Consider the following 17,511-nt stretch of genomic DNA (forward strand, 5'->3'; position numbering starts at 1 on the left):
TGTTTGACGAAATTTTGTCAACATACGTTTGGTTGAGATAATTGAAGTGTTTTGCGTGTAAAATTTTATTTGACCAGGAATCTAATAATTCCAGGTTGGGATTTATAAAAATGTTGGCATTCTCATCGTATAAATTTAAAGGTGTAATATTTCTATCTGCCTTGCAAATTATTTTGTGCATTTCTGAGCTATGAGCTTTCCTATGGAGAAAAAGTTCTTAGCATTTCTACCTGATTATGTTTCAAAGAAGTTATTTTGACTATACCTCTACCTCCTAAATTTCTAGGTAAATTAACTCGTTCTATAGCTGAATTTGGATGATGGCAATTAAACTTTGTTAGCGTAGTTCTAATTAATCTTTCTAAGTTATCTAAATCTGTATTAGACCATTTAATTATGCCAAATGAGTACGTTAATAGAGGTATTGTCTAAGTATTTATTGCTTTTACTAAATTTTTAGCAGATAGATTGCATTTTAAAATTTTCCTGATCCTAGTTTGAAATTTAATCCTAATATCATTTTTAATACTACTATGGTCTAATCTATTTGATTGTGGGTATCATAAATACTTATAAACCTCATCCCTTTTCATACTAGTAATTTGGAAATTTCTAAATATACTCTCGTCCCCATCTACAATTTTGCCTTTCTCTATATGGATCGTTCTACATTTATCTAAACCAAAAGTCATTTTGATATCATCTGAAAAGTTTTTAACTACCTCGATCATTTTCTCTAAATTTTGTTCAGAAATCGAAAATAATTTTATGCCATCCATATATAATAAATGCGAAATTGTACTACTCTCCCTTGTTTCAACCCTTAACGTTTATTCCAAACTTGCTTTTTATTAACATTTTAGATAGAGGATTCAATGCTAAACAAAACCAAGGAGGACTCAATGAGTCTCCTTGAAAAATTCCTCTTTTAATTGAAATGCCCGGTATTACTATTTTCTTACCTTTTAAATTGATAAGTAAATTGGTATTCCAAAAGGACATAATATTTTCAAAAAAGCTGATAATAATGGGGTTAATTTTATATATATTTAATACTTTGATCAGCCACGAGTGCGGGACACTATCGAAAGCCTTTTGGTAGTCTATATAGCAAGTATGTAAATTACGTTTTCGAGTTTGAATCTGTTTTAGAATTACAGAATCAATAACTAATTGTTCTTTACATCCCATATGTTTTCTGCGACAACCTTTTTGTTGTTCAGATAAAACATTTTTTTCATCTAAATGAGTACATATTAAATCTGTCAAGCAAGAGGTTAATATTTTGTATATTGTCCGTAAACATGTAATGGGTCTGTACTGAGAGGGATTATTAATATTTTCGCTTTTGGGCAACATATAAGTAATGCCCTTAGTTAGAAAATTTGGAAAATTTTGTGGTTGACTGACAAATTTTGAAAGATTTTTTGCCAAAAGAGGATGTAAAGTAGTTAGACGTTTGTACCAAAAAGTATGTATCCAATCGCAACCCGTGGCTTTCCAATTATTTTTGTTACTATTTTTGTTATTATCATTTTGTTATTATTATGTATTTAAACATCCATGTATGTAAATTCTTGGGCACCATGCCTGTTTTATGTACTTAAATAAAAAATAAATAATAATAAATGTCGGTTCCATGGCAACTCAGGACAGTGGCAATTCAACACACCTTTTGAAAGTGATATAGTCATTAAAAGAGATGTCAAATGTCGATGAAGTAAAAAAACTATTCCATAAATGTACTATATAATTTTTTTTTATACTTTTCATGACTTTATATCACTTTTCGAAAGTGTGTTCTATTGCCACTGTCCCGAGTTGTTCGGTAATCTAAATTTGAATTACCATTTCTGCTCATTGAACACGTGAAATTGAGCCGGCCTACATAATATGAGAGGCGGGTTTGGGTACCGCAGCCCCGGGAACCATTTGTTTAAATAACCAACAACTCTGCCATAGGTCACCCCAAGGGGTTCGCTACGTTTGGTTACTTAGCAGGGGTGCCCGGGTTTATCGTGTGAGGTGTGTTCAGGAAGACCCTTTGACTTCTCCAACTGGTCTCTCTTGACCCATCACCTTGCGTCACAACGGGAGGGATAGATCTTTCATCCGTCACAGCTGGACACACTGATCCCTAGATTCCTACCCACCTCTTATACCTTTTTCATTCCCGGTAATTATTGCTTATAATTATTTTTTATCCTTTATGCTATGCATAGAACCTTGTCTTATAAACATTAGTTTATCATTAAAAAATAAAAATAATAATATTTGACAAGTTAAAAATATTTCACCAACAAATGAAGATATAATATGTATCGACGCCATCTAGTGAGAAATTTAGCACTAACAAAGCCTTTCCTACAAAAATAAAGTTGGTTGTTTACAGGTGGAAAAATATAATAAGCAGTAATTGTTCATTGAGGTACTGGTACATGTTGAATTATTTGGCGGGTTGGAAATAAGCCGACATATCTCAGTGGTTTCAGAGCACCTGAACGGACATCCGAAGGTACGGGTTCAATTCCCGTTGGCGGCATTTATTTTTACTCGGGAGATATTTTCAATTTGTATTTATATTTCAGGCGACTAATTATTGCTTATAATTATATGTTTTCCTTTATGCTATGCATAAAACCTTGTCTTATAAACATTAGTTTATCATAAAAAATAGTAATAATACTTCTCCTTCATTTCTTTAAAAATACCCCCCACACATCCCGAAAGATAACCTAATGATAGGCCCTGAGGGAAAATAATTTAACTCAGGTACTCCTGTTTGTGGTTAATTAAAAAAAATATATTTATATTCGTGAAACAATTAACCACAGACATTTTATGCAGTAGGTATTAAGGGGCATTTCACCGCCCTCCCGATAAGAACTATCCACAGAAAACGTATTATTTTAGATTTATTTATTTGAAAAGTCCAAGTTTACTATGCGGTACTCGAACCCATGAATACTGGCTACATATATCGGATAATATAAGACGAGTTTTCTACCTATGAGAAATTGATAACACTATAAAAAATACGTCCCTACCAGTAATAATATCAAAAATTATCTCTATCTTATTTGGTATTAGCATGGTTTAACCCTATATTACGTTTGTAGGATTCGTGTTACTAATTACATCTGATACTTTAAAAAGCATTTATCAGAATTGCATAAAAAATAAATTTCTGAAATAATTTATCCATACAAAATAGCGTCAACAAACGGAGCAGTTCTGTTGAAGAATTAATTATTGCAAAAAACAAATCAATATTCAAAAAAAAAATTATTGCACAAAAATACTGGTACACAGGGTACATATAGTTATACAGCTAACTCAAAAAATACACATATGTTAACAAATATATATATATATATAAAATAAAAAATAAATAAAAAACAGAGGTATTTAATTTATGTAAGGTATTCATTTAAAGTGTAGTGACATTTTTTAGTGATGACTTAAATTTGAGTATGTCGGTTATTTATTTGATGCTACGTGGAAGGTTGTTATTTGCTTTAATGGCCATGTATTGTGGTCCTTTTTGAAATATAGTTTTATTTGCTTTTGGGATTAATAAGTTTTCTTTGAACCTTAATGAGCGGAATATAATAACTGCCCCAGTCGAAAAGTAGAGCAATTGAACATTATTGCTATTATATATTGAAATTTCAGTTTTTTTGTTAATGCACCAAATTAATAGAATTTCCCATTAAAAGCCAGATAAATGCGTCAATTTTACACAATTAACTATTCCAGCCATAAAGCCGGTATTAAATGCATGAGGTAAGTTGTTCCCGAGTTGTGCCGGGGAAAAGTTTTCTGGAAGAGCACCAAGATCGCAAGTCAATATTGCAGCAGCAGCAACAGCAGGTTCCAGCGGGGCGAATTTTACTTTATTTTAGAATGGGGCTGGAAAGAACAGCGAAATTTGAAACAGAAACTAATATATAAACAAATAAGCACATTCATGAGGGAAGATTTGTAATTTTTTTATTTATTGTTTTGGTGTTTAATTTGGTGTGTAATGTGTAGGTGTTTGTGTTATTTCGTGATTATTGAAGGGTCTGGACTAGTTTTATATAAGTAACGAGAAAAGTACGTTCCAGCGAAGCGAATAAAAACATATTGAACTAGGATTAAAATAATAGGAAGCATGAAAAAATGTTAAAGGGGTAGAATTAAATTATGTATAGTTGAGCCAGATCACTTGATAAAATAGATCAGTTGAAAAAATCACTTATGTACCAGACATACAACTTTTAAATTGATATTGAAGTAGACTTAAAAAAAGGAATTAACATTTACAGGTTGAAAACATTAGAAAAACTGTTTAGGTAATAAGATTGTATATATTGTATATTTGAGTATATAATGGAGAGATATATCTTTAAATCAAATATACGTATTTACTAAACGGTATATGTGAGATTGCACCAACCTCTTCACATTCCAGATTAATTAAATAAATATTATTAACAATTAAAATACATCTAATTCATTTAAGATCAAACTCATAAAAAATGTATACTGTTTTCTGGAAAAAATCTTCCTCTGACGAAATGCGAAACGAAATCCGGTCCTACGATAAGTTTTGTAACTCATCGGGAATGCTCTAGCAAGAAACACAAATAAAAATACGTAAAGAAAGAATTGCATTTGTCATTACTTAATTTTCGTCACAGCCGACAGATGAAAATTTTGCCTCCATTTAATTAAGACCCGCAATCCGAATTTCTACCAATTAATATTATATTTCTCCATTAAATAATTTAAGTTATTAATCTGTTAAAAATATATATGTTAACTTTTCAAGATAATCTTTGTAAGTTTGCGAGCCGAAAAGTAATTATAAGAAATTCCCATTAATTATTTAAAACGCATATCCGTTATTTGACACGTTAAAGGTATGAAAAAAATCGTAAAGTTTCTTTAAATGCTGCTAAAGATATTTGCCAAGAGATTTTCTTTTCGAATCATGCTTTATTAAATATTTCCACTTACGACTATTAATTGTAATCGTTTTTTTTTAATTATTTAAAAGCATGTTCTGTCTAACATTCGCATTTACATATCCTTTCGAAACCATATTCTTCTTCTTTTTGAACGCTTACTACAGAGCCTTAGCATAATCCAAAAAATTTACACAAAATAAATTAATTAATAATAGTGATTCCGACTAATGTTTACCCCCGAATCCGTATAAAGTCTACCCCTATTGACAGGGGGTGGGCAGGCAGCTACAGACAATGATCGTGTTTTCCATTTATACCACCATTTTGCAGCGCTTATTATCTGTCATTGAGGGAGTTCCTCCTATTTACTTCTGCCAATGAGGGAATTAAAACAATAATCGCAGACAGTTAGATCTGAACGGATTGTCGGAGGCTGGGGAAAATGGAAGGATTGGAAAAACGAAGCATTTGCTAGAATTTATAAATATTGAGACCATTATGCAAGAGTGAAACGGTAGTAGAAGTACATAGTCTTCATCAGAAATATTAGTTCGCCCGGTGCACTAAGGCCCTGCAAAAAATATGAAGTCACAAAAGCTAAATATTTAATATAAAATGAAAAAGACAAAAAAACTGTGATCTAGCACTAAATTTTTGAGTCAGAATGGTTAATTTTTTTTAACGTGAATACCGCACAAGGGTCTCAACTACTCCACGCTGTGCAAATTGATTGGGACTACGGCATCCTCAATTAAGGTATGTTTTAAGACTGAAGGGAGTGAGGGTGGGAAGAAAGAGGAAGGTTGGGAAGTATATCTTATGGTTTCGGGGTGAAGGTTTCCAATCTTTGATAAGATGGGCCCCATAAGCAATTAAATCGATATTTTAGAATTATTGGATCTCCTTTTACCAATGCACCCTCAGCAAAGGGGTGGCAGTGAAATCCTCCCGCCCCCCCAAAGATTCGCTTCGTTGTTTTTCGCCCCGAACGGACGGTAATCGGCCGCGGGCTGTAATCTGCGCGGACGGAGATTACACCACCCACTAATCCACCACCACCGATAAAAATAAACAAACTCCCAAGTGCTGGCGATAATCGTTGCAAAATGGGTACAAATCTATTGAATTTAAGAATAATTATTCATTATTAAAAAAGAGTGTTTATTAATCAATGCGAAACAGGTATAAATCTATTGAAATAAAGATTATCTATAAATTATTAGAAAGTAGGCATGAATCTATTGAATTAATGATTTTATATTAATTATTGGAAAGTATGCATGAATATATTGAAATAAAGATTATATATTAATTATTGGAAAGTAGGCATGAATCTATTGAAATAAAGATTATCTATAAATTATTGGAAAGTAGGCAAAAATCTATTGAAATAAAGATTACCTATTAATTATACGAAAGTAGCCATGAATCTATTGAATTAAGATTATCAGCCTAAAAAAAAAACGTGGTGGAAAATTTTATTCAATTGATAAACGACCGTGTATATGAAAACATTACTAATATAGAAACTGATATAAAATAGTTAATATATGCAATATGATGGAAAGATATATACTCATACACAATTGAAACATACACAACAGCTCATGTTCGACTCTATCATAAGATTGTAATGATTAAACATCACAAATTAAAACATTAATGAGATATATTATAGACATAGACAAATCACACACTTATTTTCACATATTTTTGGTTCCTTGGAACGGGCAATTTACCTAGTTAGGAAAGGATAAGGTACAATAATCTATAATCACTAAAAATATTTTAATTATATCTTGTATCACATCGTACTGTGTGTAAATCTAAAGGAATAAAAAAATAAATAAAAAAATAAAAAAAATATTTTTTCGTAATATCTCATATTAAAAAATAATATGAGATATTACGATCAGAAACGAAAATCATTATAATCCGTATTTTTAAATTCACGTGTGGATACAAAAGAACTAAGTTACATCCTAACCACAGCAATTGTTGAACTTTATACATGTACCCAATAAGATTTAAAATTTTATACACCAAGGAAGCAATATTCTACATAAATAGCTACCCACACGATACCATTTTATCTGTTTTAGTGGTAAGGTACTTTAAACCCCGCTTGCGTTTCGCTACTTCGGCACGTGTAGAAAGCAATATAAAACGTCTGCGGATACCTTTACATTATAATGATAATCATAATAATATCATATTATATTATAATATGTCATCTCAGTGAAGCAAGCACGACGTAAAGATGACGACCATCCTAAAACAATGTGAATGAATTGTTAAACCAAACTGCCTGATATTAAGAAATTGATCACTAGTCATCAAGGAAAATATGAGACAAAATGGTTGATATATGTAATAAGTTGTCGTCGAACACGTTGGATGACAAGTCCGTCGAACCGTTAAGGTTGTTTTACACGATCCTTTTTTTCATAAGGATGAAAAAAGTACGTGTTTGGTGTCGATTTTAGTATAGTTTAAGATGGCGGATATTATTTGATACTGTCGTCTGTCATTGTTTTACTTTTCTATACTATGTGAAAATGTTGAATGTTTATTGTGTTTTAAATCCACTCGAACGATTTTTGGCACATTATGGCAAGTTTGAAAAAACCGAATTGAGCGATCATTGGCTTTAATCTGCAGTAAGCAGCGTTCATATGTTTCCAAATTGATATTTTGAGGATGATATTAAACGTGAATGATTTTAATTAAACCGAACACCCATCACTCGAGGGGTTATATATTAATATCACACATCTGCCCTGATGATTCACACTGTAATGCTGCCGGAAACGTTGGCTAAAGAAGGAGAATACGGCATAATACCCCAAAATTAATCACTACAACGATATTATCTTAAGTGTTTATTACTGATTGTGAACGTGCATTACATTTAAGTGTACTGATTTTTTGACAGATGCTTGCACGATCCATGTGATGGGTTGAAAACCTGCTTTAGATTGTGGTGTTGAAATACGTCCTAGCACAATCTAGATTTTCTATTTACGCAGCGAAGATCGCATCTCAAACGTAAGAGAATTATAACGAAGGCGCATCGAGTTACTTGTATCGTCTGGAATGTTCCCGGCTGAGTAGTCACGTGTGCGACTCTATAAAGTGTAGCCAAATATTGATGATAAGCGACTATCGACACGGAAGAGTGAGAACAAGTGACAAATTATAATTATTTTGTAATCAGTCAAATTCGTTCCGATATCAAATGAAGAGCTTTGCAGAAATTTTCACCTTCGTCGTCATGACTGATAATATGGTATAAAAAAATGACAATAATCAAAAAGAAATCTTTGGTAGAAATCAAAAATCCACGTTCGTTTTAGATGTTATATTTTACAGGGAAAACTCCAATAGGAACATATAATTTTATACTGAATAACAATTATTTTAGGAGTGCTATGTAATCTCTATTACTGTCTAAGAGTAGTTCATGTCACAAGAAGATCATAGATTTAAAAAAATATATATATAAAAATTAGAAAATATCGCTTTATTATTATTATTTTTATATATTTCTTGCTAGAGCAATCCCGATGAGTTACAAAACTCATTGTAGGACGAGAGGAACTTACAATACATAGGTGGGAGTTAATAGGTACAATTTTACATTGGTATTTTGATATCAAAATTATAAGTTTCACATATGAAACATTACAAAAATAGAAAAAGGAAGGTTAAGTATAACAAACAAGAAGAAAAAAAGGAAACAGACAGGGATATACACATAAGCACAAAGCCAAGGTAGGAATTTAGAAGAAGAAGGTACTTACCCACTAATACATTGGTAAAATTAGATAATGCTCGATTACAAATACAGGGGATAGAAAATGATAGAGAAATTTTATTTGCTATATGTTTTAAAGCCTTACTTTGAATTTTTTGCTGGCTGCTTTTATGCATATCTGGAAGAGAGTTATAGAGTGTGTAGGCAATATATTAAGGAGATTTTATCCCATATTTCGTAGTGTGTATATATGAACTGTACTACCAGCGGATAAAGATGTGTTTAATATCACTATACAGTGTTTTAAAAAATATATGTACATGTATTGTTAGTTTTAATAAAATTGTACCATAATTGGACTTACCTGTCTGTCGTACAATAAATAAAAAAATTTAAAAAAAAAAAAAAAAAATAAGTATATGAACTGCACGTTTTCGGTTATTGCGAAATAAAATATTTTCAGTATCTCCCTGGAAATGCGGACGCAATATCGAAACATCTAGTTTCAGTGCCGGCAACTCGATTATATTACATCATATTTCGAGTTTATTTTATTTTGTTTGTTTTTTTTTTTTTTTTTTTTTTAATTTTTTATTACAAAATTATCGTTACCCACATTAACAGTCAAAGTGGCCGTTGTTGATTGTTGTGGTTGAACATTGAGATGGTTGAACCATTTATTCTGTTTGTCATGTAAAGTTGATAATTTAAAATATAAAATATTTTAATGGGATGGTTGTTATAGGATAAGGTTGTGATAGAACCCCAATAAACGACTACACAGCTAATATTTTGCAGGTCAAAAAGAGTTAAAAATGTAACGACTTGTTGGACGACAAAATTATCTGTGTATGGGGGTCTTAAGAATCGGAAGCAAGCCGAGGGAGCTGCGGGCTAATAGGAGCAGCAGTAAAATTAAAACACCGCGCTGAAAGTCTATTTTGAATTAAAATTTACCGGTACTACATCGGCCGTTATGTTTCGAAGTATCTTTCAGAAACATGTGTGGTTAATTGCCCCTGGGGATCGACGTGAAGATGTAATGGCGGATGCGTAAATGGAAAAGCGGTAAGAATGTGTTTGATTTATTTGAATTTGGTATTAGTTTCGCCCTAAAAAGCCCGCGTAATGGATTGTCTCGGTGTTTTGTGTCTTTGGCGAAATTTTAATGGCCATTCAGACAGAAGTATTAGAGGCGGGGAAAATAATTGTTAAAGTTGTAATAATCGGTGCATATTTATATAATTCAGCGGCTGTGGAATCATGAACATGCACATTGAGCAGATAAATGAGGATATTGCAAAGGGTTGTTGTTAACAGTTAGAAGGTATTTTAGAGCTGACAGTTTTTTGGGCCAATTTATAGCTATCAAGCGCAATGCATATATATGCATATATTTTAAAACTGTAGCAACCAACTTCATTATTACGAACTAACTTGACCATTACAATTTGGGAGGAGGTATGGGTACCGCCGCCCCGGGAACCATTTATTGGATAACAAAAACATAGGTCACCCCAAGAGGTTCGCTACGTTTGGTGACTTAGCAGGGGTGCCCGCCTTCATGGGGTGAGGTTTGTATAGGTCTTGGCAGCGGATGTATTTTCCCACTACCTACTGCGAGGCGAGTCTGATCGACAGAAACTGGTTGAGGGAGACCCTATGATCTCTCCAGCAAGACTCTCTCGCCAGTGGGAGGGATATATCCATATGTCCGTCACTCGAGGACACATTGACCCTCAGATTCCTATCCACCCCTCATACTTTTTTTTTTCCAGAACTTCCTCCCCTTCCTTTCCCTAAAAAGACACTCCACACAGCATTCCCAAGATGACATAGGCCCTGAGGGATTTTCTCCTTATTTTTTGGCCTCCAGTGTGGAACTAATGCAAAAAAACTAAACTTAAGAACCTCGATGCAGACCTATTAATTGAATTGTGAAACAATCAATAGTAAGTTTTATGTCTCAAGAAGGAAAAGGATATTTTTCTAAAGATCCGTTTCATTTAAAGGTAACATAGTTGTTTAGAAATTCCTAAGGGAAATCTCAGAGCTTCCCGTAAGACTGAGCATAAAAACATTAAGGATAGGTAACGAAAATATGTAGCGAAAACATTCCTTGTGATTTGTTGCGGAATTGAAAGAAGAAAACCAGAAGATAATGACAATGACAAAAACAACTGAGTATTCCACCTCCTTCAGAAGAATCTCCAGTAAACTTCTGACCACGTGCTCGCCATCTCCCGATTAATCCGCAGCATCCCTTGGCCCAGACATGACGTAGGAGCCCCGACTTCCACACAGATAGATTTAACTCTATCCCTCCGTTTGTTATTGCCCTAAGCATTCGGCTTACAGTTCTGGAAGGAACCTGCCCCGCTCTCCCCGCCCGCCACTCTTTTGTATACATTATTGAGCATCGTTTGCATATTTCGGCAGTAAAATTAATTCAAAGATTTGCGCGCCTTTCTGGCTTGTTCCCACTTTGCCCGATGTGCCGATTCGCCCCGACGCACAGTGGGCGGGAGAAAAAAATTAATAAATATATTTTCAGTCCATTCCCAATAAAAATTGAGATTGCGTATCATCAGGACAATCTCTAACCTGCAAACTGCATCCTAAAATAGATCGTACGTTTTTAAAACACGAGTTCCGACATTTTCCTTTATTACGTCTTCTCATCAGTTCAGCACCTTAACTCATATTTATCACTCTTCGTAATGTGATCAAGATCTTGAAGTTTTCTTATGTACCTACATATAATTATTATTTTCTTATGTACCTATATATAAGTATAATTACATTAATTTTGGATAATTCCTTCGAGAACTTTTAAATATTTACCATTCCTGAGTTTTATATATCTATGTAGAAAGTAAAATTTATTTCAACGAAGATACATAATAACATTGAAAATATTATTTTCATGGCAAACTCATTACCTAAATTCAACAATAAAGTGATTTTCAAATAGTCTGCAAATTACAACGTACTGTATAATTTTGACGGTATTATTTAATAGTTCACAACCTGGACATCTAAACAATATGCCACCATTTATTGGCATAGCGTATTACAATCTAAAAAGGATGGGTAAATATATGTTAATGGTAATTTTAACTACAGTGGTCTTTTTCATACAATCAACATTTTGTATTTTAGCCTCACATTACAAATTTAGTATTGCACGTGACGATTTAATTAACTTTGTTAAGGACCACTCGAGTAATATTTAAAAAAAAATTCTAAGGTATTTGTGTTTCATTTTATAATTTCCTGTTATTTACGCCACTCGCCCCACTGTGCGGTTCCCCCTTTTCTTCCTCCCGTGTATCTTATATACTTTACAGTTTACACTCTCCACCACGGAGCTGACTCCAAATCCAAAGTTATTATTTATACTTTCCTAATGGCTAAGACTCTCATTTTAATGCCCAATTTCACAGAGTCGAGTCATTGGTCGCTCGCGCTAAATGGATCGAGTTTATCCCGACATTGTCGGGATATTTACACTTAATGTCTCTTTAGTTTTAAGCTGATTTCCACGTCTTATTAACTGCGAATACCTACGCCCATTGTACGATACGCTAATTCTTCGGAAACTTGACAAATTAATTCAATACGAAAATGAATACCCTGATCACACAGTTGTACTACCTGCATAAGTGAATAAGTGAGTAAAAGATGAACTAATATATATATTTAGCGTATTAAAAAAATCTATATCTATTGTAATTAACGCAGGTCAGAGACTACGGAGTAATAGTAAACGTGCGTCTCTGATGAAAGTATGACGCGAACGGAGGTATAAAAGGCACGCGTACACGATATGCGTGTTCGTTGCCTTCTTTCCATTTCGACAGTCTACCAGTTGTACTATATGTGCTTATCGTCTCGGAGTATTAATTATTCTAGCTTTCACCGAGCAAAAACGCAGACATTGTATTTATATATTTGTCACAATGTCTAAAGAAGCGACGCACCTGCCTGCATAAAAGAGTATGAAATTCATTCCAACATTCTTGAAAAAAATATAACTCATCAAAGACTTACTACCTACCCATAAATCAGATAATCTGTGTGTACGAAAAAAACGTTTTTTTGTTTTTGTTTTAATGTGAATGTCACAGACAATAATCATTCCCTTGGGTGTACCTCAAGGTTGCCTTTTAGGGACCCTGCTCTTTACTTTAAACTCCAATGACATCAAACATGTCATCAGTAATTCTGATTTTTTTCTTTACGCTGACGATATTTATTTATTTATTTGAGGAACATAAACAGTCTTAGTAATACAATATACATAAGAGAATAACAAAAAAACAGACCAATTATTAATGTTCACAGATATATATTCAGAAACATAAAACTAACCCGTAAACGATAAACCTATAATATGCCTACCATAAACAGCAATAAATAAAAGTGATTATAACTAGACTTGGGTTGGAACGGGAAAGGGGAGGAGAGGGATAAGGAAAAGTTGCCGGGCAAGTAATATTAAAATATTAGGTACAATCAATTTAACAGTGGTTAATATGAGTTAGAATGTGATACAATGAAATTCTGTAGTGATAGTAACTAGCAGTGAATATGTCAGCACGAGTGTCTATAATTGCAAATTTATTATTATATGAAAATATACAAATGCATTAGCTCTGTAGATGATTGTAAAAAATACAAGAAGATATTAATGAATATTGCACAGAAAATCAATTATTTCTAAACATAAATAAATGTAATGCGATAGCATTTTACGTAAAAAATCACCCAATCATCCATACATACCACCTGAAACACAAACCTCTTCAACGAGTTGAAAAAATCCTTGGAGCATTGCTTGACTTTAAATTGTTATTTAAAGATCACGTTGAACACATATTAGAAAAAGCCTAGAAACAAATGGGGTTCATTCTACGCATCACCAAACCATTCAATAAACTTTTTACATTTTAACTGCTATATATGGCATACGTAAGATCTCATATCGAATTTGCATCTGTGATTTGGAATCCTCAATACCAAACTTATGTTAATCGAATTGAAAATATTCAAAAAAACATTTAGAAACACCTGTCGTATCGCATTGAAAATCAGCAATGTAATCCTATCACTTTTTACAAACGAAGTTGAAATTTTTTTTGACGTACTGTTGACTCACCAGCTTTTTTTTAGAAAATATGGCATTTTGTTGCCTTAACGCAATACCAGATCGAATATCTTATTTTAAATACAAAAATTCAAATCGAAATACGCCAAAAACTATTGTTTCGTATCTGCTAAACATACAATTCCCTAAGAGATATTGATATTTTCCACTGTACCCCTAAAATTTTGAATATCGGGTGTGTCCGGGTTCATGGGATGAGGATGTGTCTTGGTATTGCCGGCGGATATGTCTGCCCTACTGTGTGGCGGGCCGGATTTGGAAAGACTGGTTGAGGGAGATTTTTTTCAGCAGGACTCTCTCGACCCATTGACCTACCAACACAGACCCCTAGATTCCTACCCACCTCTCCTTCCTTTTCCCTTTCAAGATCTACCTCACCTTCCTTTCCTTAATAAAACCCTTCATACAGCATCCTCTCATTCAGGCCCTTTAATTAAGTAATAATTAATTTAAAAAAATATTTTATGTCATTTCAACTGATGTTGTACAGAGGTATTATTAACAGAAATTGACTTTTTCGACTGAATGCTATTTCAGCACGTGTAGGAAGCAATACAAAATGTGTGTAGATACCGTTATAAGCTAAACTGAAATAATATGCCATCTCAGAGAGGCAAGCACCGCATACAAATGACGATCTTTTCAAAACATAGTTTCAAAACGCAATGTTATACCGAATTGCCTGACATTAATACAACATCATATTAACAATGATCCAATAAGTTACGATCCTTGGCTAACGCAAGCAAATTTTATTTGATGAATTTAAAAACAACATATAGTATATTTATTTAGTGGTAGAAACTTTCAGTATGGTCCTGGTGAAAGACCGCCATTCAGAATCGAAATGTTGCATGAAATGGTTTTAGCTATGTTTGGTGCCAAGAATTCTCAACCTTCATCTCTCTCATCTCCTTCTCCTCCCCACTATATTCCGCCTCACAATGGATACCAGACGGTTTAGAGCAGTTGGGACTATTGTGATATTCACATTTTTTTAAATTTATTGCAAATGACATAATTCTACCCGCACGATGTTTAAATAAAACTCGCAAACGTTACATATCTATAACGCTGTTGCCAATTAAAAGATTGATAACTCCTAAATATCCATTCGAAAAAATATAAACTTCCCGCTTCGAATCCCCTCCCTGGTACAACGGGTAGATCGGAATCATCAGAAAGGGTATCATTATAATGGGCAGTAGTAAGCAGTGAGCGCTGCTCGGCGGGCAATAATATTCGCCTTGTTATTAGAAGTATTAAGCAGTGCAAACTCAGGCAATAATCTTCTCGCGCTTGCCTCGCCGCACAGTGGCGCATTCCAAGATTATAATAATCGAAATTCAAATTCTTTTACTTAGCTTAACCGCAAAAAAATTTGAGTTGCGGCTTTATATAGGATTATTAAGTTGAAAAGAATTTGAAAGATACACTGAAAACGATACAAAAAGCTAAAGAATAACACTCGAAGCTCAATAATTCACAATGAGGAAATAGCTCCTGGCCAAAACGGGAAAAGAAATCCTTCCCAGGGCAAAAGACTAACTTTACAGTTAGCAACATTTGTTTATAAAAACGTTTGCGGAGGCTAAAAAAAAGCAAAAACTTGTCAACAAAAATAAATATTTACCGTTCTCATACCGCGGAATTTCGGGGAGTCAAGATTTATAAAAAAAGCCATAACAAGTACAAAAAAGAGTTAGAATTTTTTTGTCTAAAGTAAACCTAGTTTGCGAGTAATGAACGTGTTCGGATAACAAAATGCTTAAACTCACAGTTCAAATTTTAAATAGACTAGCTGACCGAGTATGAAGAATGATAATTATAAAGTTGTGATTAGTCGAACGCTTTGTAAACCACACAAAAAAATCATAACTTTTTAATACACATTTGAGCCCCGAGGTTGAGCACGGGATATGGTGTACATAACATTATTTGGATATATTGATATGATAGCAAATTTTGTGTCAAATGTCCGGTAAAATTGGGAAAATTTACCTCTGTGCGCCGTAACGTCTAGTTCAGCATCCCCTTGCAAAGGTAATAACAATGATTATTATATACCTAATTAGAGAGATAGATATTAACTCTAGACTTTAAAATTATTTAATTTGGCGTTTACGCAATACCAAAAATATAAAATTTCAGCTCATTCAACACATTCTACAGTTTTTTTCATTCCACGGTTGTATTGCTGGTCGAAACTGTCAAATTCTGTCACGACAAATATAAATGATCGGGAAGGCGGGTATGAGTAGCGCCGCTCTGGTAATCATTTATTGGATAACAAACACTCCTGTCATAGGTCACCCCAGGTGGTTTTCTACGTTTGGTGACTAAGCAGGGGTGCCCAGGTTCATGGGGTGAGGTTTGTCTAGGGCTGGTTGAAAGAGACCTCTCCGCAGTGGGAGGGATGGATTCATACGCCCGTCAATCCTGGACACAATGACCCCACCCCTCATACCTTTTCCTTCCCTGAACGTTATTTCCTTCCCTTCCCTAAAAAGATCCTCCACACAACATCCAAGCAGAACCCAAAAGCATAAATACAAAAGCTGATTCAGAATATTTGAGTTTCAATATATATAATTATACGTAGAATTAATAAAGTGACATTTAACAAGGGTTAAGCCGTAAGAATCATAAACGCACTGTGATCGTTCGGCGGGTTTTGAAAGATCTTACACCGCTACCTCACGGGTCGGTCGGCCGCGTACATTAAAATGCGTACAATTTTGCGTAAAGTTTCGCAGCGTTACAACTGTGGTGTATTATTTCAAAAGAATTCCTGTATTTTTGAAATCCTGTTCAATATTTAAATTGGGATTTACCGACCCGAGTGGGATTGACCTTACTGTAGACCAAAAAAACCGAGTTATGTATAACGACACGCGTACTCAGTCAGATTCCACTTGTGGCGGGCTTTGAAAATTATTTGAACTATGAAATCGACAGTTGTAAAAAATAAAAATTTAAAAATACTGGTATTTAAGTTAAAATGTGTACTTTCATATATTTTTTTCTAAATTTGAGTGAAATTTCTTATTGGTAACACTATCCCATTTTCTTGCCTTTTCTGTATGCTTTTCTATTAAAAGATTTTTTTACGAACATAATCCCAACTGCTTCCAACAGCCTGGAGCCCGTAAGAATATGTCATCCCCAGGTTATTGAGTGTAAAGGTGGTGGGGAGGGAAAGGAAATGGGGAAGAGGAAGGTGGAAAAGTACCCGTCTATTCGGATCTGGTCACCAAACTCTGTCTTTCACCGGGGCGACACTGAAAGTATTCTCCACTCCACTCTGAATCGTGTCGCAAATATAGTATATATAATTTTAAATGCAACAACACACAAATAGTAAACATAATAATAATTTAAAGATAATCAATAAGTTTCCCATCTTGCAGAATAAAATATATTAATAATATGTAATATATATATATATTGGACCTGCTATCTTATGATTGAAACACCCAGCAGAAATTAATGACTAACTACACTTTGGTTTGCCTTTCTCCCATAATTGGGTGGCATCTCTGCTGGTTTTACCTAACACTAATCATTAATCAGTTCCTACTAATCAAAGTGCATTCGCGAAAATTTTTCCTTCCACGAACGAGAGATTC

The 17,511-nt window shown here is 33.7% G+C and overlaps 1 protein-coding gene across 1 annotated transcript in view; it reads right to left on the reverse strand.

Moving 5' to 3' along the window:
• Nucleotides 1–17,511, reverse strand: part of mbo (Nuclear pore complex protein Nup88) — a 298,324-nt gene that overhangs the window by 121,688 nt on the left and 159,125 nt on the right. The gene's annotated exons all lie outside the window — the stretch shown is intronic.

Source organism: Hesperophylax consimilis, chromosome 22 (genome assembly GCF_061612785.1).
Source record: "Hesperophylax consimilis isolate HC1 chromosome 22, BYU_Hcon_1.0, whole genome shotgun sequence".
In the NCBI taxonomy this organism is placed as follows: Eukaryota; Metazoa; Arthropoda; class Insecta; order Trichoptera; family Limnephilidae; genus Hesperophylax; species Hesperophylax consimilis.